The following is a 25,751-nucleotide window of genomic DNA, read 5'->3' as shown; positions in this document are numbered from 1 at the left end:
AATGGAAAGAGAAGGAATCAAGGAATGTCACACAAGTGTCAGCCATGAAGAAAGAGCCAGATGCCTGTCCATGTCCAAGACTGATGACAACATTGAGCGATAGCACATGAAATGATTCTGTTGAATAGACGGTAGATCACAGGTGTCAAACTCCAGGCCTGGAGGGCCGCAGTGGCTGCAGGTTTTCAATCTAACCCTTTTCCTAATCTGTGACCAGTTTTCACTGCTAATTCACTTTTTCCCCTTTATTTTAACAGCCATGTTAGAAGGATCCAGTCCTCTGAATTGATTTGTTTCCTCATTAAATGACAGCCAACCAGAAATGAGATGTGAAACGAGCCAACAGATGACCAGTTTAAACTGGGACTTCAAATTCCAATCAGTTTCTTAATGAGAAGCCGATGCTTGCTGTTAATTAAACCCGTTATTTAATTCCACGGCTTGTTGCTGCTCTCGTTCTGCAATAGCAGACATTTCCAAAACTGTTGATTTTTTTGTTTTTTATAAGAACATCCTCCAAAGTGTTTTGGTGAGTTGAGAGATCAACCTTACTGAGACCATCACCTTTATTTTTTTTCAGATATTGTGTGATGTGGCAGCTTGTTTTGTGTCTCATTATTGTTTGGCTGTTAATTAAGGAAAAAGAAACAACTAAAGGGCCAGAGTCAAGTTAATTAAAAGGAGTAATTAGCAGCAAAAATTGGTCACTAATTAAGAAGAAGGTTAGAATGAAAACCTGCAGCCACTGCGGCCCTCCAGGACTGGAGTTTGACACCACTGCCGGGTAGATGATGTGGCAAATCATTTGCAAATCAGCCATGGCTCCGCCTATGCAATAATCCACGACACAATTGGGTTTCGAAAGAAGCCCCATGAGGATGAAGATTCATGTCTGATGAATAGGTGAAGACCGTGGTGCATTCATGGCTCGCAGCTCAGCCTAAAACTATTTCTTAATGAAGGAATACGAAAGCTTGTTGACAGATGGACAAAGTGTCCAACAAAAGGATTTGATCAAAGTGGAGCAGATGAGATTATTTATCTTGACTTTCAGAAAGCATTTGATAAGGTGCCACATGAGAGGTTGGGCATCAAACTAAAAGAAGTGGGAGTTCAGGGTGATGCTTTTAGATGGGTACAGAATTGGCTCAGACACAGGAAGCAGAGGGTGATGGTGCGAGGAACTTCTTCAGAACTGATCAATGTTAAGAGTGGTGTTCCACAGGGGTCAGTGCTAGGGCCGCTGCTATTTTTAATATATATAAATGATTTAGATGGGAATATAAGTAACAAGCTGGTTAAGTTTGCAGATGATACCAAGATAAGTGGATTAGCAGATAATTTGGAATCCGTTATATCATTACAGAAGGACTTGGATAGCATACAGGCTTGGGCAGATTTGTGACAGATGAAATTTAATGTCAGTAAATGTAAAGAATTACACATAGGAAGTAAAAATGTGAGGTTTGAATACACAATGGGCGGTTGGAAATTCAAGAGTACACCTTATGAGAAGGATTTAGGAGTCATAGTGGACTCTAAGCTATCGACTTCCCAACAGTGTTCAGAAACCATTAAGAAGGCAAATAGAATGTCAGGTTATATAGTACCCTGATGTGTGGAGTACAAGTCTAAGGAGGTTCTGTTCAACCTTTATAACACACTGGTGAGGCCTCATCTGGAGTACTGTGTGCAGTTTTGGTCTCCAGGCTACAAAAAGGACATAGCAGCACAAGAAAAGGCTCAGAGAAGAGCGACTAGGCTGATTCCAGGGCTACAGGGTGTGAGTTATGAGAAAAGATTAAAAGAGCTGAGCCTTTACAGTTTAAGCAAAAGAAAAGAAGATTAAGAGGTGACATGATTGAAGTGTTTAAAATTATGAAGGGTATTAGTCCAGTGGATCGAGACTGTTATTTTAAAATGAGTTCATCAAGAACACGGGGACACAGTTGGAAACTTGTTAAGGGTAAATTTCGCACAAACATTAGGAAGTTTTTCTTTACACAAAGAACAATAGACACTTGGAATAAGCTACCAAGTAGTGTGGTAGACAGTAAGACTTTAGGGACTTTCAAAACTCGACTTGATGTTTTTTGGAACAAATAAGTGGATAGGACTGGCGAGCTTTGTTGGGCTGAACGGCCTGCTCTCATCTAGAGTGTTCTAATGTATCAAAAAGCAGGGAGATTATGTTGAAAAATGATGTATTTGTCTTTTCTGAAAGTTGATTAAAATGAATTCTACAGCCGGAGTGCAGATAATTTTTGACCCACCCTCATAAAATGTGGATTATTACAAAATGAAGTACAGTTATACTTAAAAAAAAAAGTAAATACGAAACTAAACACATTTCTTTCAGGTCAGTGTTTCTCAACCTTTTTGGTGTTGTGTCCCACTTTTTCTTATGTACCTGCATTTGCAACCCACAAAAGAAGGGGGTCACCTTTGGTGAATCGAATGTGAACGTTAAGTCAGGGGTGAAATCAAGTGTGACCATCACAGCATGAGGTTGGGGTGGGCACCCTTACTAAATCAAGCATCAATGGCAGAGTGGGTGTGTATCGAGCACAATTCAATGCACGACCCTCTCACAACCCACTTCCATTATAAACAACAGCAAGCCTTAACCCCAAATAGGTTGCAGGTTGAGAAAGAACGTTTTACATGTAGGTGGTAACTAGAATTGAAATATGGTGGGGGTGCGGGGGCTCTACTATATATATATATATATATATATATTCTTGTAATGGAGTGCACTCTTTCTTCTTGCTGTACGATCCTTGGTTTGTAGTGTTCTGTGATGCTGCTTTCTTGGCTTGCTATCTGCTGTTAGGCTCTTTCCTGTGCCATCTGCAACTAAGAGTAAAATATTTCAATTTCTGTCAGAAGAGTATAGATGATGAAGTTTCTCATCATGTAATAATGTCTGCCTCTTAGTCTTCAGACTGGCTCACTGGATCTCAGCTCTCAGGTTCACAAAACAAAGAGTTTGTTGGATTCGTGTCTCCAAGGAAGAACAGCTCATAACTTCTTAGGTTTCAGAAGGTCATTTTTGCTTATTTTTCACCTCCCTGAGAGAATAAGTTCAATGAGTGTCCAGCAAATATCTCCGTGAGCTGGGGTACTTGTGGTTTTAAAGGAACATGACTGAACCTTCTCCTGATTGGATTAAAGTCACTTCCAGTTACAAAATCAGTGCCTTCTAATAGGCGAGTTCTTCTGTCCATCTTAGTTGTCATCCCTTGAATTGTAGGTTTTTGTCCATGTTTGAGTCCATTTTCTGCCTTCTGGCTTAAAAGGTCTGTAGAGGGGCCTTTAGAGATATGTCATTGCTATTCTGATTTACACCTTTGTTATCAGATGAAGTCCAGGCAGATGCTGGTACCCCGCTGGAGTTGAGTCTGTAATGCAAGTTGCGGGGTTTGTGCAGCTGAATTTCTGTTAAAGGTGCCTTCTTAACATGTCCGGTGTGCCTCTAAATCCTAGCAGAATGGGCAATACTACAATACTAAAAACAAATTGAAATAAAAAAGGCATTTTTCATTTTGAAAGTTTCCTTGCTGAATATACCGACTTGATATATTCTCATTAATCAATAAATCCAATCATTGTATTTAATAGTGAAGGCAACACAATTACAGATAACTATTCATAAAATCAGAGCCCTGCTGAGTTAACACATTAACCCAGCAGTAGGACAAAATCATTTTATGTGGTGTTATAACTGTCACTTTGCAGCTCAAGGTTTCTTGCCCCTTCAAAGGGGTGTTGGATTAAAATTGAGCTCGTCTTTTATAGACACATGTAGTCTATAACACGCAATTCATACTTAACGCTGTCTGTATGTTATGTAGCGTTAATATCACAAATGATTTTGTGAGCTCCAGTTTCCTTCACTCGTGTCTAAGTGTCCAGACCCTCTATAACATGATGGTCCAGATCCTGATTAATTTGGTCAAAAGTAATATTTTGATTTTTCTTTCCTAAAATTGTGGGAAGTGCCTAGAGTCCATTATAAGAACATCAGAAATTTGACAAACGAGAGGAAGCCATTCAGTTTTCTTAGCTAATAGCTAAGCTGTTCCAATACCTCATTGAGATCCTTCTTAAAGGTTGTCACAGTTTCTTCTTCAACTCCTTGTCCCATTAGTTTGTTCCAAAGTCCCACAACTCTTTGTGTAAAGAAATGCTTTCTGGCTTCAGTTTTAAATGCACATCCCTTTAATTTCCACTGACGTCCTTGAGTGCGTATTCTAGGATGATGAGAACAATAAGGAAGGTAGAGGACTGAGAGGATCCAGTTCAAAGCATGTAGTTAGGATGTTTGTGGTATTTTCCCTGTAAGGGGTGGCCGGCAGTTTATTCTGGCCGGGACGCCCCAGTAATGGAAGGATGGGGGAAGGCAGCTTATCAAGAACACTGTCTACCCCAAGATGCTAGATGGCAGCTTCCCTGGACTGCAGCGCAAGGCACTATGGGACTTGGAGTTTGGCAGCACAGCCCTGCTAGGTACCATGGGTGCCAACAGGGGATGCTGTGGGAAAACAAATTCTCACCTAGCCCGGAAGTACTAATGAACTATGACAACGGAAGCCCCGATGTACTTCCGAGCTGATTAAAACCTGAATTCTCCAAGTGCAGGCAGGTCACATGGTAGGAGGTCAAGGACTATTTAAAGGACTGTTGGAGACCCAGCAAGTGAGCCCGAGTCGGGAGGAGCAGGACAGAGCTTGCTGGGAGGTGTGGAGGAGAGAATTGTGTGATTAATATTGTGATTGATTTAATTGTTTATTGTGGTGGAGGTGCTTTGGGCACTATTTACTGGAAAAAGAAGAAATTAAACTGCTTCATGGTGTTTTTAAAATGTGTCTCAGTGTCTGTGTGTCGGGTTCAGTGCTGGTATAGCACCATCTAGTGGTACATCCTCTACAGCGGATGTACAAAGCATGACTCACTGGGAGAAGACCCATTGGCAGACTTAGAATACGCTGAAGGGATTATATCTCTCAGCAGCACTGTGAATTCCACCGGAGAGGCTGAAAACTGTGCCTGGTCTTTTTAGCTCAGCAAGTTGCCACCATGACCCTCATCAGGGAAAATCAATTGAAAAATGAGGTGTTTAGTGAGATTGTTAAAGCATAGCAAAATACTTGTCAAAAAACACCAAATTTATTCTTTAAGAAAAAGCTATTTCTGCTCAATTGCCTTAATATGGAGCACTTTAAAACACTGCTCAAAACACATTACTGTAACATGGCTTTCTCATAGCTTCATCTTAGTTTAATTCTTATACTCAGTATATTCAATTAATTATCATGATTATTCCTGGTGGCTCCAAAATCCGTACCAACCCCTACTTTCTCTTCTGTTCTTTTTCAGGTTTTCTGTGGTGGTGATCTGCACCACCACCACCTGATCAAAGTACAGTGATGTCCCTACATTGATGGATTAAAGGCCAGAAGTCCACATGACCATCATCATCAAGTTCTTCCATGTGAACCCTGAATATCATGAGGACTGATTGAGGTGATTTATGTTAGGTAGAATGCCTACAGGGGGCTGGGCGGTCTCGTGGCCTGGAACACCGGCAGATTTTATTTTTTTCTCCAGCCGTCTGGAGTTTTTTTTTGTTTTTTCTGTCCACCCTGGCCATCGGACCTTACTTTTATTCCATGTTAATTAGTGTTCCCTTATTCTAATTTTTATTTATTTTGTCTTTTTTCTCTTTCTTCATCATGTAAAGCACTTTGAACTGCATTATTTGTATGAAAATGTTGTTGTTGTTGTTGTTGTTGTTAATATGATACATGTTTTCTATTTAGTTACTTTAGTTAGATAAAATACAGTGTAGGACCATTAAGCCGCGGTGATTGGGGTCCAAACTGCTTAACCGCGGCTTAGGTGTTTAATATTAATATTTTTTGATAATGCATAAATTACAATAAATAATGAAAAAACAAATGTTTTTTGATCACAATCCTTTCTCACGTGTTGACCCGCGAGTCGCCATTTTGAAAGTAGCGCCATAGTTTCAGGATCGCGATATTGCGTGCTGCATATTAAATGCATATTTCGATGACATCCAGCTTTTGCTGAACATCATATGAAGCGTGTTTACGTTTATTACTCATGGCGTAAAAATTTTTAAAGCAAATATGATGTGCTCGCTATAGATTCAGAACCTGAAGTGATTTACGTTGGGTCAACGTCATCCAGTCAAACAAGACCGTATCAATGGAATTTATATTTATACTTTAATTTCATTTTCAAATTTAGTCGAGCTTGGTAAGTAGGTGGTGGCAGAGTGCTGGCTCTGAGGCTCGGGATCTATGCTACCAATTATAAGATTGCCGGTTGTCACACATGTGTGAGTTGGAGGGCGCTGTATGGACCAAGTGAAGGTAATTCCATGCCAAGCCAGGGGGTGGTGGGGTACACTAAACCCTCTTCTGTTGTCTCTACATACCAAAAACGGGAAAACCTGCCTGATTCAACCGTAAAGACATCACTTCTGGTTCCGGCACCCAGAAGAACGTCATTTCCAGTTCCAGCACCCAGAGAAACGTCACTCCTGGTTCTGCCATGTCACTTCCAGTCATGGCCTGTAAAGTCGCTATGTTTGGAACATTAATTCAATTCAGTCTGGAACTCAAGGAGTACACATTGTGCTCCTTTCAAATACCCTTTTTGGAGCCAGGAACAATATACGGGTGGCAGCCCCAAACCTTTATTCTGTGCTGAGGCTGATTATTTCACACGGTTCAAACCTTGTAAATGTCAAAAGTGATTCCGCTCCATTTGACCCTTGAACAAGGCTATTAACCTGTAATTGCTCCATCCTGGGTATGACATTAACCTGCATCCAGCTCTACAAGCAGGTCCTCCATCTTACAGAGAAAACTTGGGAGTTGGTGGCAGGATTGGCACTCCAGCCACTGTTAAAAACCTCATGCTGGTCCATTCCATTCAAACTGGTGTGGTGCTGAGGTGTTGCTCGGCTGCGCTTGGAGTCCTATTTTGGGATCCTGAGGTGGTTCGTCATGTGGTGGGTGTGGTAATGTGCTGTATCACTGCAGGGCCCATATTGGGAGTAAGAAGGAGGTTTGTAGATGGTCTAGTGCCCTGACCTGTTTAGTTGGTGGTACCACTCCTCGAAGAGATTCCAGTAAAAGTAATTAGAAGTGGGGGACTGCCTGCCAATTCAATAAATCTGTCCAGCATGCTGGGTCACAGCATTGCCCTGGGTTTTGATTCTTGCAGGGCTGCATGAGAATTGTAGTTGGAGTGGACAACCTTGTAGGGAGCTGCTGGAGGAAGTTCTTGGGCATGGCTTCCCTACCCTAACCCACCAATACAGTAGTTGGTTCTGTGATCTTAATTGGATTTAAAACATTCAAAAATGGATAAAGAAAATAGAATATTATGTGCCAGAACTTGAAATATGGATTAACCTGTAGTGCAAAGTGCATCAAAAGAATGTGAAAATATTGACAAATGGACAGTACTAGGAGCTAATATATATAAAATAATATTAACGTAAGCTGTCTACACTAAGCATTTTAACCCAAAAGGGGAGATTAAAACAACTGATCACATTTTCAGAAGGTTATCTCTTTCGGGTTCACTGAGACTTTAGTGGGTTTGCACAACCAGATGAGTAACAGCACAAGGCTTCAGGATTCAGGCGCATATTTATACTCCATTGAAGATTTGCATTAAACTGTGCATGGTATTCAGATGTCATCAGTCACAGTCTTGCCTTTCTTCCTTCATTAAGCAAAAAAAAAATGTTTCATTTGTAATGACTGCTCTTTCGTGCCAGCATTATGAGCAGAAAGACACCACTGGTCATTTATTGTCGTGACACAAGTGAATTTACTGTTAACTGCAGTAAACACAGACATGCCATTTCTGAAAGCATAACACTCACTCAATAATCAGAAATCAGATTCATTATTCTTCATAATAATAATAACTTTGTGTTATACCCCAGCCCCAATTTAAAAAAAAAAGAATGTTAGAATTTAAGTGGATGGCATATTATCATTTCCAAAAGAATTATTCTGCTTTGCAATACTGAATGAATAACGTCTTTAAATAATCTGAAAATTTTAGGACAATGTTGTCTGGAATTAGGCAACATGTCAGTCACGGCAAAATTAATTAATTTGTGATGTTAAACTTTGCAGCGACTATCTTAAATATCTTCCTTTCTTTTATTACCTAGTAGAAATATTAATTTGATTCATACTGTTAGGTTACTGATCACTAAACTCTTTTTTGTTGGCTCAGTGGCACAAATTTCTGTGCAGCCCTGTTGGGTTCTGCAGGCGCCGCCAGGGGGTGCTGCAGCAGGAGCTGCTGGACCCTTGTGGGCACTAGTTTCGCCACACCCAGATGTCGGCAATCAAACACCTGGAGCACTTCCAGGTGCCCAATAAAAGGGGTGCAGCAACCACCACTCAGCGGCCAGAGTCGGGTGGAGGAGGACGAGGTTGACTGGGAGGAGTGGTGGTGCAGGAGAAGAAGTGTGTGCTGTATTTGGTGCTTTTGGGACTGTGTTGTGCCCGTGGGGATTATGGGCAAGATGTGCCCCACAGGTTTAGAAAATAAAAAGTTTATTTATTTTATACGTGTGCCTCCAGTGTGAATCCGTGTCAGGTCGGGCGCATATATAGCACCTTACAGTTACAGTATTAAAAATGGGATGTCATTAAAGTTCATGTGTGTGTAAAGGCAGGCGTCCCAATACTTTTGGCAATGAAGTGTATATTACACATATTAGCACCCTGATGTATGGAATACAAGTCCAAGGAGGTTCTGCTCAAACTTTATAACACACCGGTGAGGCCTCATCTGGAGTACTGGGTGCAGTTTTGGTCTCCAGGTCACAAAAAGGACATAGCAGCACTAGAAAATGTCCAGACTAGGCTGATTCCAGGACTACAGGGGATGAATTATGAGGAAAGATTAAAAGAGCTGAGCCTTTTCAGTTTAAGCAAAAGATGATGAAGTGTTCAGAATTATGAAGGGAGTTAGTCCAGTGGATCGAGACTGTGACTCTAAAGTGAGTTCATCAAGAAACTGGGACACAGTTGGAAAATTGTAAGGATAAATTTTGCTCAAATATTTAGAAGTTACTCTTGTGACCAAAACGCGCTATATGAGCACTGACCCGACATAGACAGGCACGGGAGGCACGCTTATAAAACAAATAATTATTTATTGTCTTCGTCTGTGGGCTTCGTCTTCCCCGTACCCACAGACAGAACACAGTTTCCACAAGCACAACTCCACACAATACTTTTATATTTCTCTTATTCTTCCTCCACTCCTTCTCCACAAGCTTCGTCTTCCTCCTCCCAACTCTGGCCTCCAGAGTAGTGGCTGCACGCTCCTTTTATAAGGCACCCGGAAGTGCTCCAGGTGCTTGATGACTTCCTTTCCAGCAGCACTTCCTGGTGTGGCGGAAGGACTGCCCATAAGGGGTCAGCAACTCCAGCTGCAGCACCCCCTGGGGTCGCCTGTGGATCCCAACAGGGCTGCACCAAACTCCAAATACCATGAAGCCCTGCGGGAGTCCAAGGCACCGCTGCAACCCAGGGGGGTTGCCATCTAGTGTCCCAGTGAAGGTAACATACTGGCCACGCTTGCTTCCCTGGTCCTCCCAGCATGGAGACATCCTGGCCGGGCAAGGGTCCCGGCTGCACACTACACTCTTTACACAGAGAACCACAGACACATGGGATAAATTAGCAAGTAGTGTGATAGTTTTAGTAAGTGATATCAGTGAAAAACCAGACAAGTGAGAATTTCTGTTGCTTTTGCCACCTGTCAACCTAAATTTATTTTAATGTAACTATACAAGTTAAACAACTAAGCTCCCAAGCTCACATTTCACATCTTCTTACATTTACAGTATATACAATACACACTGGTTAGTTTATCTGACCATAAACATACATATTCTAATAAGCAATGACCACCCTGTTTTTAGCACTTGCTTTATATTTGCATATTTTTCCCAGAATTCTTTCTATTTGTTAACTGCACCACTGAATGCAACACCCTTCTAAAATATTTTGTTACCCTCATCAATTTGTTTAGAGGCTGGTTCGACAGTGGCACAGATCTAACAGCCCACTTTTCTAAAGTAGTCTCAACCTTGCTAATATTAACAAGTTGGAATAATTAAATGATCAGGTTTGGATATTTGATAGCCTGAAGACATCATCTCAGTTAACGGTTTCTAATCTCCAACAGTTTGCTTTCAGAGTCATTTATCGGAAGGGCTTTGAAAAATGTGGCTCCAAATGCGCTTTTCCAGGTTCTGGAGACACTGTAGGTGTTGTCAATGGCTGTAGTATCAGCTTGTGAATCTGAATGTGCCTCTTGACTCAATCCTCACAGGTGGCGCAGTGGTAGTGCTGCTGCTTTGCAGTAAGAAGACTGTAGACGATTGTGGGTTCACTTTCCGGTTCCTACCTGTGTGGATAGCGCTTTGAGTACTGAGAAAAGCGCTATATAAATGTAATGAATTATTATTGTTAAGGCATTTCCCATGTGAAGTTCTTCAGTCCTGTTTGTTGGGAGGTGAGGAAAGATTTGGGGCCGAGGAATGGACACATCCAGTAAAAGAAACTCCCAGGTGTGGTGTAGCATTGTATTCCATCACAATTCTGGGGCAATAAATACCAGATTGTCGTTTCTGATGAAATAGTCACCAAATACCTATCCTATTTTCATGATGGTTCTTTAGGTGGTCACCCAGGCAAGTTAAAGACACAGAAGAAAATCCAAGAGATGGCCTGGTGGACTATTTTGAGAATGGTTGATTGGAGACATGTTAAGTACTGCCGAACATATCAACAGTGTAAGAACTGTGGACGATCACTTAGACAAGACAGCAGGTGTGGTCATATAGCAGCTTTATTTTCTTATCGTCACAGTGAGCAGGTTTCAGAAAAGCAGGCAATCAATATTACATGACAGCGTCAGGTCTCTTCTGAACAACTGTTTTTTGGGTGGGGCAAAGTTTTTATACCCCTAGAATGCGTGATTTAATATTCATTATGAAAATACAACAGTCAACACTTTATTATACACAATCCTTGAGCCCCTTCAATGCTCCTTGTGCAACTTGATTCCTTGGCCCCTTTGTTATGGCGTTCAGATGTAAACTAAGGGAAAACGTGATAAGGCAGTCTCAGTGTGGAATGCTTAGACCTTGAGTCCTTTTGACAAATATTTTTTCTGTTTGCTCAGCAAAGCATGTTTTTAAAGCTTACTTCTGCTTAACTCCTTAGACAAGGATTAGTACAAGGGAACGAAGAGAACATTCATCTTCCACAGAGCCCATGTGGTTTTCCTTTAGGACAGCTAAAGCCCACCTCACTGATTGATGAAATGTGACAATTGACCTTATGGGTCTGTTTCCAAGGAGCAAGTCACAGGAGGCAGATATGATGATAGTGGTAAACTACAGTATCTTACCCAATGGGTGGAGCTGTTGTCCTTCACTAACTCAATGTCTGGACATTTTTTAAGATAGTTATGGGATAACTATAGTAAGTGTATTTGCTACACTCAGTATTTTTCATCATAATCTCTGTTAACATTATCCTCCTTGAATTAGAGAGAAACAAGAGCATGCATCCCCTCCTGAATGCTGGAGTGACAGTTGTTGTTAGTCGCCCATAATGAAGCGTTTCTTAGCACTAGCAGTTTATGAATCTCAGCATCTAGCAGTGTGTTTATTAACAACATTATCTCCATATACCGTACATCCCATAACTTAACTGCCTGTGAATGTCTGCTACTGATTTCTTCTCAGTCACAAGAAATTCAATAGCAGTTTGTTGTTTAAAATGCACATCACTGCACAATGTCATGTTGAGGGCCAACAGAAGATGTGCAGGGAAACAGACTGATCCATTGCACTGCACTAGCAAGCCTGACATTTCCAATTAACCACTGAATAAATTGCAGATGTTGTTTTTAATATTGAGTGAAGTATAGAAATTATTATACATTTTTTGGGCAACTCTTGTATTAAAATTCTAACCTATACACCTCCATCCACTATGTTGTGTTGGTAGCTACACATTCGTGCTTGAACCACTGCAGCCAATCTGCTCTCTTTTTATATAAGGAGGTCACCGAGTACATACTGTATATAAGCCCTTAACGCATATTTTTGGGAGGTCGCTGTGCGCCGGGGAAATTCCAAAGGGCTGGAAAATGACAGTTATTATCCCGTTATAGATAAAGGGTTACTGGGTAGATCCAAAAAATATATAGGCCAGCAAGCTTAACATGCATTACAGGTAAATTAATGGAAGGAAAGATTGAGCAATACATGGCAAGAACAGGAGTTTTACTGAATAGAGTTCAGAAGAGGGAGGTCGGGTTTTGCCAACATGCTAGAATTCTATGAGGAAGCAACAAAAGGGGGCGATCAAAATGGAGCTTTTGATATTATTTATCTTGCCTTTCAGAAAGCATTTGATAAGGTATCACATAAGAGGTTGGGCATCAGACTAAAAGAAGTGGGAGTTCAGGGTGGGTGCAGAATTGGCTCAAACACAGGAAGCAGAGGGTGATGGTGCCAGGACGTCTATGAGAATTGGCTGACATTAAGAATGATGTCCCACAGGTGTCAGTGCTGGGGCCACTGCTACTTTTAATGTACTGTATATAAATGATTTGGATAGGACTATAAGTAACAAGCTGGTTAAGTTTGCAGATGATACCAAGCTAGGTGGATTGGCAGATAATCGAGAATCCATTGAATCATTACAGAGGGACTTGGACAATTTACAGGCTTGGGCAGCTTTGTGGCAGGTCAAATTTAATATCAGCAGATGTAAAGCTTTACACATAGGAAGGAGAAAAGCCAAGCAAAATGACACCTTTTATTGGCTAACTAGAAAGATTACAATATGCAAGCTTTCGAGGCAACTCAGGCCCCTTCTTCAGGCAAGATGTAATTGATTACATCTTGCCTGAAGAAGGGGCCTGAGTTGCCTCGAAAGCTTGCATATTGTAATCTTTCTAGTTAGCCAATAAAAGGTGTCATTTTGCTTGGCTTTTCTCTACATTCATAATGGCTAACACGGTACAACACCCTAGTACTACACATAGGAAGGAAAAAATGTTAGGTGTGAATACACAATGGAAGGTCTGAAAATCGAGAGTACACCTTATGAGAAGGATTTAGGAGTCGTAGTGGACTCTAAGCTATCGACTTCCAGACAGTGTTTAGAAGCCATTAAGAAGGCTAACAGAATGTCAGGTTATATAGCGCCTTGATGTGTGGAGTACAAGTCCAAGGAGGTTCTGCTCAAGCTTTATAATGCACTGGTGAGGCCTCATCTGGAGTACAGTAATCCCTCACTTATCGCGGGAGATAGGTTCCAAGGCCAACCGCGATAACTGAATTTCCGCGAAGTAGGGACACTATATTTATTTAATTATTAAACGTGTATTTGGACGTTTTTAAACCCTCCCTGTATTGTTTACAACCCACCGTTTACTCTATTAAAAACAGGGACAACTGCTAAGCAATATGAAATCGGTAGATAAGTTTACACTTACTGTATAGCAAAGTACACGTAGCAGCTTGTAGGCGGCCATGACGTCGTCGACCTTGTTGCAAAGATTCCTAAAGCAGATTCCATCCAGACTACTGCCTTATCACGTCCACTTGCAACTCGTTTTGTACCCTGGTTAAAGGACACTGCGGCCGTAGATCTTATATGCTTTTCCTCCTTTTTAAATAAAAAGAATCGATGTCCTGCAGCGGTGTAGCTGTTCCCTTCCTTCAACATATCCAAAACTTTTACCTTTTCTGCAATCATTTGCATCTTCTGTTGGTGCTTGGACACGGCCCCTGAAGCAGTAGCACGTTAATGATGAATGAGTGAGATGAGACTTCCTGGTTAATGCAACACTCCGTCGCTGAGCCAATCATCAGCACACAGGAACTTAACTGCGTGCTCTGATTGGGTAGCTTCTCAGCCATCCGCCAATAGCATCTCTTGTATGAAATCAACTGGGCAAACCAACTGAGGAAGCAAGTAAAAAGACCCATTGTCCGCAGAAACCCACGAAGCAGCGAAAAATCCGCGTTATGTATTTAGATATGCTTACATATAAAATCCGCGAAGTCGTGAATCCGCGAAAAGTGAACCGCGAAGTAGTGAGGGATTACTGTACTGTGTTTTTGGGCTACAAAATGGACATAACAGCACTAGAAAAAGTCCAGAGAAGAGCAACTAGGCTGATTCCAGGACTGCAGGGGATGAGTTATGAGGAAAGATTAAAGGAGCTGAGCCTTTACAGTTTAAGTAAAAGAAGATTAAGAGGTGACATGGCTGAGCTGTTTAAAATTATGAAGGGAATTAGTCCAGTGGATCGAGACTGTTATTTTAAAATGAGTTCATCAATAACATGGGGACACAGCTGGAAACTTGCTAAGGATAAATTTCACACAAACTTTAAGAAGTTTGACTTTACACAGAGAACTGCAGACACTTGGAATAAGCGACCAAGTAGTGTGGTAGACAGCAGGACTTTAGGGACTTTCAAAACGCGACTCAGTTTTATTTTAAAAGAATTAAATGGATAGGACTGGCGAGCTTGTTATGCCTGTTCTCGTCTAGATTGTTCTAATGTTCTAATAAACTGAAATACAAATTCTTACATGATTAAACTTTTCCATTTTTATTTCTTATGATAACACTTGAAACAGAGGAGTGATTTTTTTTTCTATTATTTTTAAGCAAGAGTTGATTAACTTTAATAGAAGACGCTCACTGTCACTTACACGGGGCCATGTTAGAGTCACCAATCAGCATAACAGCACGTCTTTGAACTTTGGGAGCCAAAAAGACTTATCTGGTATTCTTCAGTATCAAATCACAGCATGGTAATGACTGATAAGAAAAAAATTACAGTACCTATTGGTTTATCCTTATTTTACAATTCTCTTTTTTTTCTTATAATTAAAAAGCAGGTACACTTTGAATATTACAGGTCTATTAAGTTCCTCAGAGAGCGAACTCCAGACAGTGTTTAATCAAACATGACTGCTCTGCTTGGCTAGATATCTCTTCTCACTAATGGCAGAGTTTTAATTATCTTAATTAATGTTTTTCTTCAGTGCCAAAGGCATTCAGAGGAAAATCTCTCTGACTAAAATTAGATATGGAATTTGCAATTCAATATTATTCTTTAACTGAATTTTTTAAGCCTTAGTGATTTTATTGATCAAATTTGAATGTTTGCTTCCTTCCCACCAGCCCAATGCACATTCTGTAGTTATGCGCAATGAGGCCAGAGTACTGTATATAGAGACGGACTCTCTTCAGAATTTAGTAAATAAGAAGACAATTTAAAGAAGATGGAGGGATGCAGAGTTTTGGATGTACTCATTGAGAATTTGTGGAACGAGTGAAGGATGAGACTAAAGTGTGTCAAGGGATGCTAATAGAATGTTTTATCATAGGAAGAGTTTTGGGAACACCTTTCCTTAAAGTAATGAATCCCTTTTATCAGAGGCATAGATTCTTTTCGTGTAAACTACTGTTATATGTTACACCTCTGTCACTACTCAGTCATTTCCTAACCCGCTTAGAACCTGAACGGGGTCACGGGGATCTGCTGGAGTCTATTCCAGCTAGCTTTGAGTGCAAGGAAGGAACAAACCCCGGATAATAGTGCCAGTCCATCGTAGGCCGAACACACACAAACACACACAGTCACCCCCAATTACACACTAGGGCCAACTCACCTAACCTTCATGTCTTTGGACTGTGGGAGGAAACATGAACACTCCACGCAGGAAAGACCCGGGACGCAATCACTGGTCTCGTTACTGTGAAGCAGCAACGCTACAACTGTGCCACCCTAGGAATATCATCTCAAAAATTAAATAAATAAATAAATAAGCAAGAAAAAACATTATTTATTCATGCTTACATTTCATGTTCTTTTTTATTGTCACATTTTCCAGTATTTTAATATATTTAATTGTGTCTGAAATACTCCTCCACAAGCATAGGCTCTTTTCCACCTAAGAGCCTGAACTGGATTAAATAGTCGCTTTGAGTATATTATGCTGTGTTTTAATTTTCTTCAGGTAATTTTTGCAGAACACTTTTAGCTGTGTTCAGTTTATGGCATATGTTATATAAATAAACCTAACATCACCATTATTATTATTATCATTATTAGAATTCATTACACTGTGTGGACACTTAGTCCATTTCTCCCCAACATCAGTCAAGAATTGTTCAGCTTGTTAGGCTATGTATGCTTATGGAGTCAGAACTGACTCCTCCTTAGCCTTGGCACTTCATTTTTAACAGCAAGCAAAATAAATCCTCATCCTTAAGCAACCATTGTGTAAATATGTTAACAATTATTTGAAACATGAATTGTTTTTATCACCTCGCGTCATCTCTATATATATAAAATCCAACATCTGTCTGGCTGTATGTCTGGCTGCTTTTCACGAGAGAACTACTTAACGGATTTAGATTGGGCTTTTTTCTATAATTTGCTTGAACGTTTTACAACTTCTCTCAACGCATTAAGAATCATAATTCACTTGCAGGAGCAATTTATTTGCGCTAATCCGAAACAACCTATAGGCTGAAGGGAGGGAGAAGTGTGACATCAGGAGTGGGGAGCCGAGCAGGGCCCTCCTCACTCACGCTTAGGTAGCGATACCTGTTTGTTTATTGATTTTTGAAGTTTGTCCTGTTTCACTACTACGTAGGACGTCAGGTGTGCGTTTAATGGTTAACATCATACCCATAACGAAGGGCCTTGCTCAAGGGCCCAATGTAATAGAGTCACTTCTGGCATTTACAGGATTCGAACGGGCAATCTTCTAATTGCTGGCACAGATCCCTAGCCTCAGAGTTTACTAGATAGTAAAAAAAATTTCTATATATCCATCCATCCATCTTCATTTGTTGTAAGTTGACAGCAGTGTCAGGTGCACTCACTTATAGAAAGGCCACTTTGGAAAGGCCAGTTAATTTAACACAGTCAATGGAGCACCCAGGGGAAAAAATCCACAGGGACTTGGGGAGAAGATGAAAACCTTCAAGATGACTAAAAATCTCCATTTGAATGAGAGTCCTAAAAGCAGAATGCAGACTTAGAAGCACATGTGCCGCAATTATAACACATTTCTTTGCACTGTCCACGCTTTTTGCACACAACACATTTGGTTGATAGTGATTGCTTGCGCTCAGTGGGCAGCAAAATGTCCACGCAGTGCTGTCCTGACAGTCGTGACAAATTGGGCACCTTGTGATGAAGAAATACCCAGGGAACAGCTCTCTGCATCAGTACAAGAGCCTACAGGTTTCACATCCTCTTCAGAGACCCTTAAATCTCGACTTGATGTTATTGTGTGTAATCTAGAAGAACAGCTTGTTGGGCTGAATGGACTGTTCTCATCATAACTCTTCCAATGTAAGAGTCATGAACCTGTGGTACAGGTGGTGTCCCTCACATCTTTTAATCTCTCTATTATATTAAAAAAGTTTTCCGTCTTGTCCGCATTATTCCACCTTGACCTGACCCATCAATACCGCTCACCCAATCGTTGCTTCTACTGCGCACATCCTCTCTCCGTCCCACCCCGTGACACTCTCAGTGCTAACTTTCCCTTCAATGCAGTCAGTTATAACAGCAAGGCAGAAACACAACTTATCGATTCAAGAACGTCGAGTTTTAGATTGTGATAGATAAACATTGGCAAGAGCTGATAATGAACATCGAAAAAAGAAAATGAACAAAAAAGAGCCTCATATAATAAAAATCAAGAACAAAGAAAATCGACCAATAAATGAAAAAGAGGAAAATATCTCGAAGAAAATGCGAACAGAAAAGCAAAAAAGCAACTTTTGTAAGTTTGTAAGTTAGAAGATAAAGTAATTTATAATATTGTTTTTGACGAGGTGTTAATGTAATCTAATTTTTTATTTACTTTTTATTTCACTTTATTATGTTTTACTTTTTTACTTCTACTTTTACTTTTATTTTTTACTATGTTTTATTATTCATCCATCCATCCATTATCCAACACGCTATATCCCAACCACAGGACCACGGGGGTCCACCGGAGCCAATCCCAGCCAACACAGGGCTCAAGGCAGGAAACAAACCCCAGGTGGGGCGCCAGCCCACCGCAGGGCACACACATACACACCCACACACCAAGCACACACTAGGGACAATTTAGGATCGCCAATCCACCTAACCTGCATGTCTTTGGACTGTAGGAGGAAACCGGAGCACCCGAAGGAAACCCACGCAGACACGAGGAGAACATGCAAACTCCATGCAGGGAGGACCTGGGAAGCAAATTTATTATTCATTGGTATTTAAAATAGACAGTTGTGAAATACTCAAGTAACTGATTTTCTAAAAATCAATTCATAATACTTAAGGACTAAACCATCTTCCTCCTGCGTCCTACATACTCTTCTATATACCAGCTCTTTAAATAAAATCAATTTCTCCAATGGAGGAGCGCCCCAATGTCCTTTCAACAACAACAACAACAACAACATTTATTTATATAGCACATTTTCATACAAAAAGTAGCTCAAAGTGCTTTACATAATGAAGAAAAGAAGAATAAAAGACAAATAAGAAATTAAAATAAGACAACATTAGTTAACATAGAAAGGAGTAAGGTCCGATGGCCAGGGTGGACAGAAAAAACAAAAAAAAACTCCAGAAGGCTGGAGAAAAAAATAAAATCTGTAGGGGTTCCAGGCCACGAGACCGCCCAGTCCCCTTTGGGCATTCTACCTAACATAAATGAAATAGTCCTCTTTGTAGTTAGGGTTCTCACAGAGTCACTTGATGCTGATGGTTATACAGACTTCTGGCTTTTAATCCATCCATCATTGTTGGAACATCATGGTGCTTTGGGTAGATGGTGGTGGCACAAGCCACCACCAATAGGACACCGGAAAAGAAAACAGAAGAGAGAGTAGGGGTTAGTACAAATTTTGAATGAATAGTTATTATAATGAATTTCAGCAGCTCAGCCACAAGATATCGGGCCCCCAGGGGTTGGTAAGGGAAGCGAGGTTCAATTTTTCGGTTCAATTTTTTATTTTGTTTATTTATTTTAACCTCGTAGTGGTCACTTTAATGCCATATTGCATTTGTTATGAGCATGTTGAAGGCGCTCAATATTATTATATTCAGCCAACACTGGAGCACAAAAGGAACCCCATGATTATCACGGGAGATATTGTGCACTGATCTTACAGAATGAGGCACATTACCTGTATTGTGAGGGAGCGTCAGTTATGGCACTATGGCCATGTGGCTCGATTCCCCGAGGGTGATTCGGCGCGCAGAATTCTAATTGTTGAGGAACCGATTATTTCCGGAGGATGGGACTGGAACGCGTGTCAGCCTGGTGGGTTGCCAACTGGGATCTCGAGCTGTTTCGTCATGGGGTGAGTACAGTGACAGGCTGTACCAGTGCATGCTCCCCAACCTGACCTAACCTAACCTATCCTGTCTTTCAGAGAAGCAGTGATATAAAATCATCTGTACCTGGAAAACTAATAGACCAGAATGGAAAAGAATAGAAAACTGGTGGCTAAAGCAGTACCAAAGAGATTTTGTGAAAAGTATACATTTTTGAAAATTTTAAAGCAAAAAATCACAAGGCATTCAAAAGCTTGTGCTGGAACAGTGCTGCAGTGATTGATGTTGCTGCCTTGCAGTTATAAAAGCCTGGGCCCAATTCCTGGGTCTGGGTCTGTGAGCAGCTCCCACAATTGGATAAACATCTGGAACGTTTACACCTTCTTCCTCCGTCTGTGTGCATTTTCCTCCAGCTACTCTAGTTTTCCGCACACATCTCTAAAGACGTGTGTGTCAGGATAAAAGGCTAAGTGTAAGTGATGCTTGTAGACTCTGTAATGGACGAGCACCTGTCTAGGGCTGGGTCACGGATTCTGCTCAGTTCATCCAGGATAAGTGACCCTGACTTGGATTAAGCAGGTTTACAATGGATGGAGGGCTGATGCTAGCGACCATCTCCTAATGAAGAGTTCATCTGGAATGAAGGTCATCATTTACAATGACCCATAATGATTCAGACTGCCCTCTCTTGTCGAACTGAGTACATTCTTAGTTAAAATTTACAAGTATTACTGCATAAGGTTTATTACACAGTGAAAACCTATTAAGCAATTTTTAAAACAGCAAGTACTTCCATCAGTAACTGTCATATTAATAAGCTCTAGTTAACATAGTGCCATGCCTTTAGAAAGTAATTCGTCACTTCTTAATTATATGTATGTTCGGCAGTGATTAAATCAACATTTCTATTTTCTGCTCAGATGTGGCCGCTTTCACTTGCAAGTGTTGCAAACATCATAATTAAATCACTGCAGAAAATAATAAATATAGCACGATAATCACACTGGGAAAATTTGCTTGTGGGCCAATTCAATACAGAATTGTGTGCAGAGCAGGAAATTAGAAATTATTGATAAAGGGTCAGCTGTTTATATACTGGTGACCCCAGGTCAGGAGGCTGAATGTCACAGTAACAGTTAATATTGAGTCAGAATTATAAGACCAGCACCCAGGATTTCCAATGAAAATAAGAACAGATAATGATGACAGATGAATTATTGAACTGAAGTCAAAGGACACGGCGATGTGAGCGAGATTAGACAAATAAATACTGATGGTTCAATTCAACAGGCACGGGAAGTGTATGATAGAGGAAGATTCATAGGAATTAAAAGGTCACATTATTTTTTTTAGCAGTCTAATAGATAGATAGATAGATAGATAGATAGATAGATAGATAGATAGATAGATAGATAGATAGATAGATAGATAGATAGATAGATAGATAGATAGATAGATAGATAGATAGATAGATAGATAGATAGATAGATAGATAGATAGATAGATTTTAGTATAGCAGGATAAGATAGTGTGATAAAAGTGCTATATAGCGCCCGACCCGACACAGACTCACACTGAGGCACGTGTAAAACACTAAGAACTTTTATTTTTCTTCACCTGTGGGACACGTCTTCCCCATGAACCCCACGGGCAATACACAGTCCCAAAAGCACTTTAAGGCAACACAAACCACTTTTCTGGCACCACCACTCCTTCCATCTAGCTTCGTCCTCAACCTCCCGACTCTGGCCACCGAGTGGTGGTTGCTGGTCCCCTTTTATCAGGCACCCGGAAGTGCTCCAGGTGGTTGATTGCTGACATCCGGCAGCACTTCCGGGTAAGGCGAAACCAGTGCCCAAAAGAGGCCAGCCACACAGAGCTGCACAGAACTCCAACCCTCATGAAGCTCTGGGGGAGTCCGAGGCACCGCTGCAACCCAGGGATGCTGCCATCTATCATCCAGGGGGAGATACTGGGCTTCCCACCCTTGTCCCCCTGGCAGGATGTGGTGAAGGGGTGTCCCGGCCAAGCATGGGTCCCGACCATCTGTCACAATAGATAGATAGAGTGGATTTGGAAAGTATTAAGGCCTCTTCATTTTATGCACACTTTACTGGGTTTGTAGATTTAATTTGAAACACCACCATGTTGTTGATAGGCCCAGCACCATTTTTTAACCACAAGATCCTAAAGCCCAATTACAGTGGATACAGACACATAGAACCTTTAGCAGTGTATATATTTTCAAATGTATTCAATTATTTTCAAAACCTCTTAATCCTGTTTACGGTTTAGATAGATAGATATTAATTTTAGCATAGTAGGCAGGATAGATAGATAGATAGATAGATAGATAGATAGATAGATAGATAGATAGATAGATAGATAGATAGATAGATAGATAGATAGATAGATAGATAGATAGATAGATAGATAGATAGATAGATAGATAGATAGATAGATAGATAGATAGATAGATAGATAGATAGATAGATAGATAGATAGATAGATAGAGTGGTTTCAGAAAGTATTAAGGCCCCTTCATTTTACTAGGTTGTAGATTTAATTTTAAATAGATAAATTTGCCATTTTTACCTGTCAATCTACACTCAATAACCCTTAATGTCAAACTGAAAAATTGTTTTCACAGATGTTTGCAGATTAAATAAAAATAAAATCTCTCATTCATATAAATATTCAGAATTGCGTATTGCTGTTGGTATGAAAGATCCCCCATAGTGTTTCTTGACACCCTTTTGCTGAATGATTCATTGGCTGAAAGTCCTCAGTGTTAGTCAGTTGGAGAGAAGATGTGCAGCATTGTTCATAGTGACAGTTAGTTTTGTTTTCGTTCTCTCCTTCTCTATGATCTTCCGGTGGTCCAGAGTGTGTCCCATAACTGACCTTGCCCTTTTAATTAGCTTGTTGATTCTGTGGGCCTCTCATGAAGTGATGTTATCAACACAACACACCACAGTGTAGAAAATCTCACTGGCCATCACATAGTTGTAGAAGATGTGAAGGATGTCACTACCCACATTAAATGAGAGCAGCATCCTAAGGAAGAAGAGCCTGCCCAGACTTTTCTTATATAGTTACAGCATATAGTTTTGGACCACCAAGTATTTGCAGAAGTGGACCACCTCCACATCCGCTCCCTGAATAGTGACCGGACATAGAGGCTCTTTGGTGCTGTGAAAGTCAATAAGCAGTTCCTTGGTTTTGCTGATGTTAAGTTGCAGACAAGAAGCAAACTTTTTCAGCTGACTCCTTTCCTCCGTCTCATCCCTTTATCAATACACCCTATAAGTACAAAGTCATCTGAGAATTTCTGCTAGTGACATGCCCTGTTGTTATATTTATAGTCTGAGGTGTACAGAGTGAAGAGAAGAGGAGAAGGCCTTTTCCTTGTGGTGCTCCAGTGTCGCTCACATCCACATCAGAGACACAGTCCTTGAGTCTCACAAACTGCGGTCTGCTTGTCAGAGAGTCCATTACCCAGGACACCACAGGCTCAGCCACCTGCATATCCCTGAATGTACTCCTTTACAGAGATGGCAGGTTGCTGTTGAATGCAACTGAAATACCTGGCGAGGCCTCGTGTGCGCAGTTCCTGCCACTCAGTAGCCATCTGCTCTTTCTTTTATTTTATATGGTAGCATTCCTTGGAAATTTAAGCAGGGGGTATTCTGGGTGAGTCATCGTGTTCTTTTGTGGTGAGGTGGTGTTCCATTGACCCTCTTAGGTGTGTCAAGAGGTATTTGTTGCAAGTCTGTTCCTCCAGAGAGAAACAAGTAGACCTTTTTGACTTGCATTCCCTGTCGTCCCAGAGATTCTAGCAGCTGTTAACGTTTATATAAAATTCAGCATATGTTTAGTTTTTTTAAATAGAAGGTGGGAATCTCTGGGAGTCTGCCGGCAAGAGAATTTTTAGACACCAACTGAGATAAATCCGATTTTACTGCATCAAACTGATTTGAATCTATAATCCAGTAATCCTTTTAAATTAAAAAGTGAACTCTGCACTCGAGGACAATGGTGGAAATTAAGGTGAAGTAAATTAAGGTGAAGACAGGAATTCTGAAGTACTTCTTCACAGAAAGGGCTGCAGAACAAACTAAAAACGTTATGTAGATGAAGTGGAAATCTTAAAAGGCACCTGCCTGAGGTGTAGTGCACCATCACAAGAACTTGATGGGTTGAATGGTCCAACGTCTTAGCTTTGTATGAAAGGAGGATACTTTGGATCCTGACCTTTAGTGTTAACCTTTATCTGAAGTGAAGCCGTTGTAGTGTGAATATGCCGACTGGCATTGACGGCTTCTGAATATGTCGCTCTCCCCATATTCAGTTCTGTCAGTTCAAACTGAAATTTGTTTACTACGCTTAAAACTGTTACCATTTTTTGCATAGTATTTAAAAAATTATAAATATATTTCTTTTCAGGATCTTGCTCCCAACCCTTATAGGGCACTCCACCCTTTTTCTGGCTGAGGACCATGGTCTTGGATTTGGAGGCCCTCTCAGGGTTGGGAGCGAGATCCTGCCTCAAGTGGAGGAGTTCAAGTATCTCAGGGTCTTGTTCACGAGTGAGGGAAGAATGGAGCGTGAGATCGACAGGCGGATCGGTGTGGCATCCACAGTAATGCGGGCTCTGCAACGGTCTGTCGTGGTGAAAAAGGAGCTGAGCCGTAAGGCAAAGCTCTCAATTTACCAGTTGATCTATGTTCCTACCCTCACCCATGGTCATGAGTTATGGGTAGTGACCGAAAGAACGAGATCACGAATACAAGCGGCTGAAATGAGTTTCCTCCGCAGGGTGTCTGGGCTTTCCCTTAAAGATAGGGTGAGAAGCTCAGTCATCCGGGAGGGGCTCAGAGTAGAGCCGCTGCTCCTCCGCATCGAGAGGAGTCAGATGAGGTGGCTCGGGCATCTGATCAGGATGTCTCCTGGACGCCTCCTTGGTGAGGTGTTCCGGGCACGTCCAACCGGGAAGAGGCCCCGGGGAAGACCCAGGACACGCTGGAGGGACTATGTCTCCCGGCTGGCCTGGGAACGCCTTGGGATTCTCCCGGAAGAGCTAGAAGAAGTGGCCGGGGAGAGGGAAGTCTGGGCATCTCTGCTCAAGCTGCTGCCTTCACGACCCGACCTCGGATAAATGGAAGAGGATGGATGGATGGATGGATGGATGGATGGATGGATGGATGGATGGATGGATAAATATATTTCATTTGGATATAATAGAGAGCAGAACTTTAAATAAGAGGAACTAGCCTTGTTCTAACAGTTAAAGGATTTCCTGAAGGTGTTGTTATGTTTTCATAAGAGCCAATATTTAGGCCTTGTAGAAACTCTTCTTCACCCATCATGCATTCTGGTTATTTTAAATCAACTAAATAAAACAAGGAGAAATTTTCTTCTTAAACCTCTAATCCCTTTAATCTCCTCTAGCCTCTCTTGACTTTGGAATACTGTGTAATGGACGACCGGTTCCCATGCCTGCTGTTTATGGTCCGGGGGAGCAGCCATGGGCTCCTCACTACCTCCCCTGGGATGCTTGGTGACAGCCTCCCTGGCTGACGATGGTGCCTCAGTTTCCCGCAGGGTTTCCTCGGAGATGGAGTTCTCCACAACCGCCAGGGGGTGCTGCATGGATTCCGGAGCCCACCTGGACATCTCTACAGCCTCGCCCGGAGGTGCAATTAGCCACAGGTAATTAAGCACCTGGAGCACTTCCAGGTGGGCTATAAAAGGGCCAGCTTCTACCACTAATGAGCCAGAATTGGGAGGAAGAGGACGAGGTTGCCTGAGAGGATTGGTGGTGCCAACGGAAGGATTGCTGTGTTGATAGTAAGGAGCTTTGGGACTGTGTTATACCTGTGGGGTTCACAAGGAAGACGTGCCCCACAGGGGAACAGTGTTTGGGCTGTGTTAAAGTGCTTGGGACTGTGTATTGCCTGTGGGGTTCATGGGGATGACGTGTCCCACAAGGGAAGAAAAATAAAAGATTTCTGTTTCATTTACACGTGCCTCAGTGTGAATCTGTGCCGGGTCGGGCGCTTATATAGCGCCTTATTTACAACTGTGTAATTATGGTTAACCCTGAGCATCACTCCAGTAAAGCTGTTTTGACCTGATTTACAATTTTATGCCCAAAATTCCCTGAAATCCTATGAAAGGGTCCATCCACCTGCTTGGGACCCCTTTTGCTGTTCATTCTAGTTGCCTGCTCAGTAACAATTGTCAGTATACAGTAGCTCCAGGATTTACAGTGGTAG

The sequence above is a fragment of the Erpetoichthys calabaricus genome, chromosome 12 (genome assembly GCF_900747795.2).
Source record: "Erpetoichthys calabaricus chromosome 12, fErpCal1.3, whole genome shotgun sequence".
In the NCBI taxonomy this organism is placed as follows: Eukaryota; Metazoa; Chordata; class Cladistia; order Polypteriformes; family Polypteridae; genus Erpetoichthys; species Erpetoichthys calabaricus.
Note: the sequence above shows the minus strand (reverse complement) of the source record.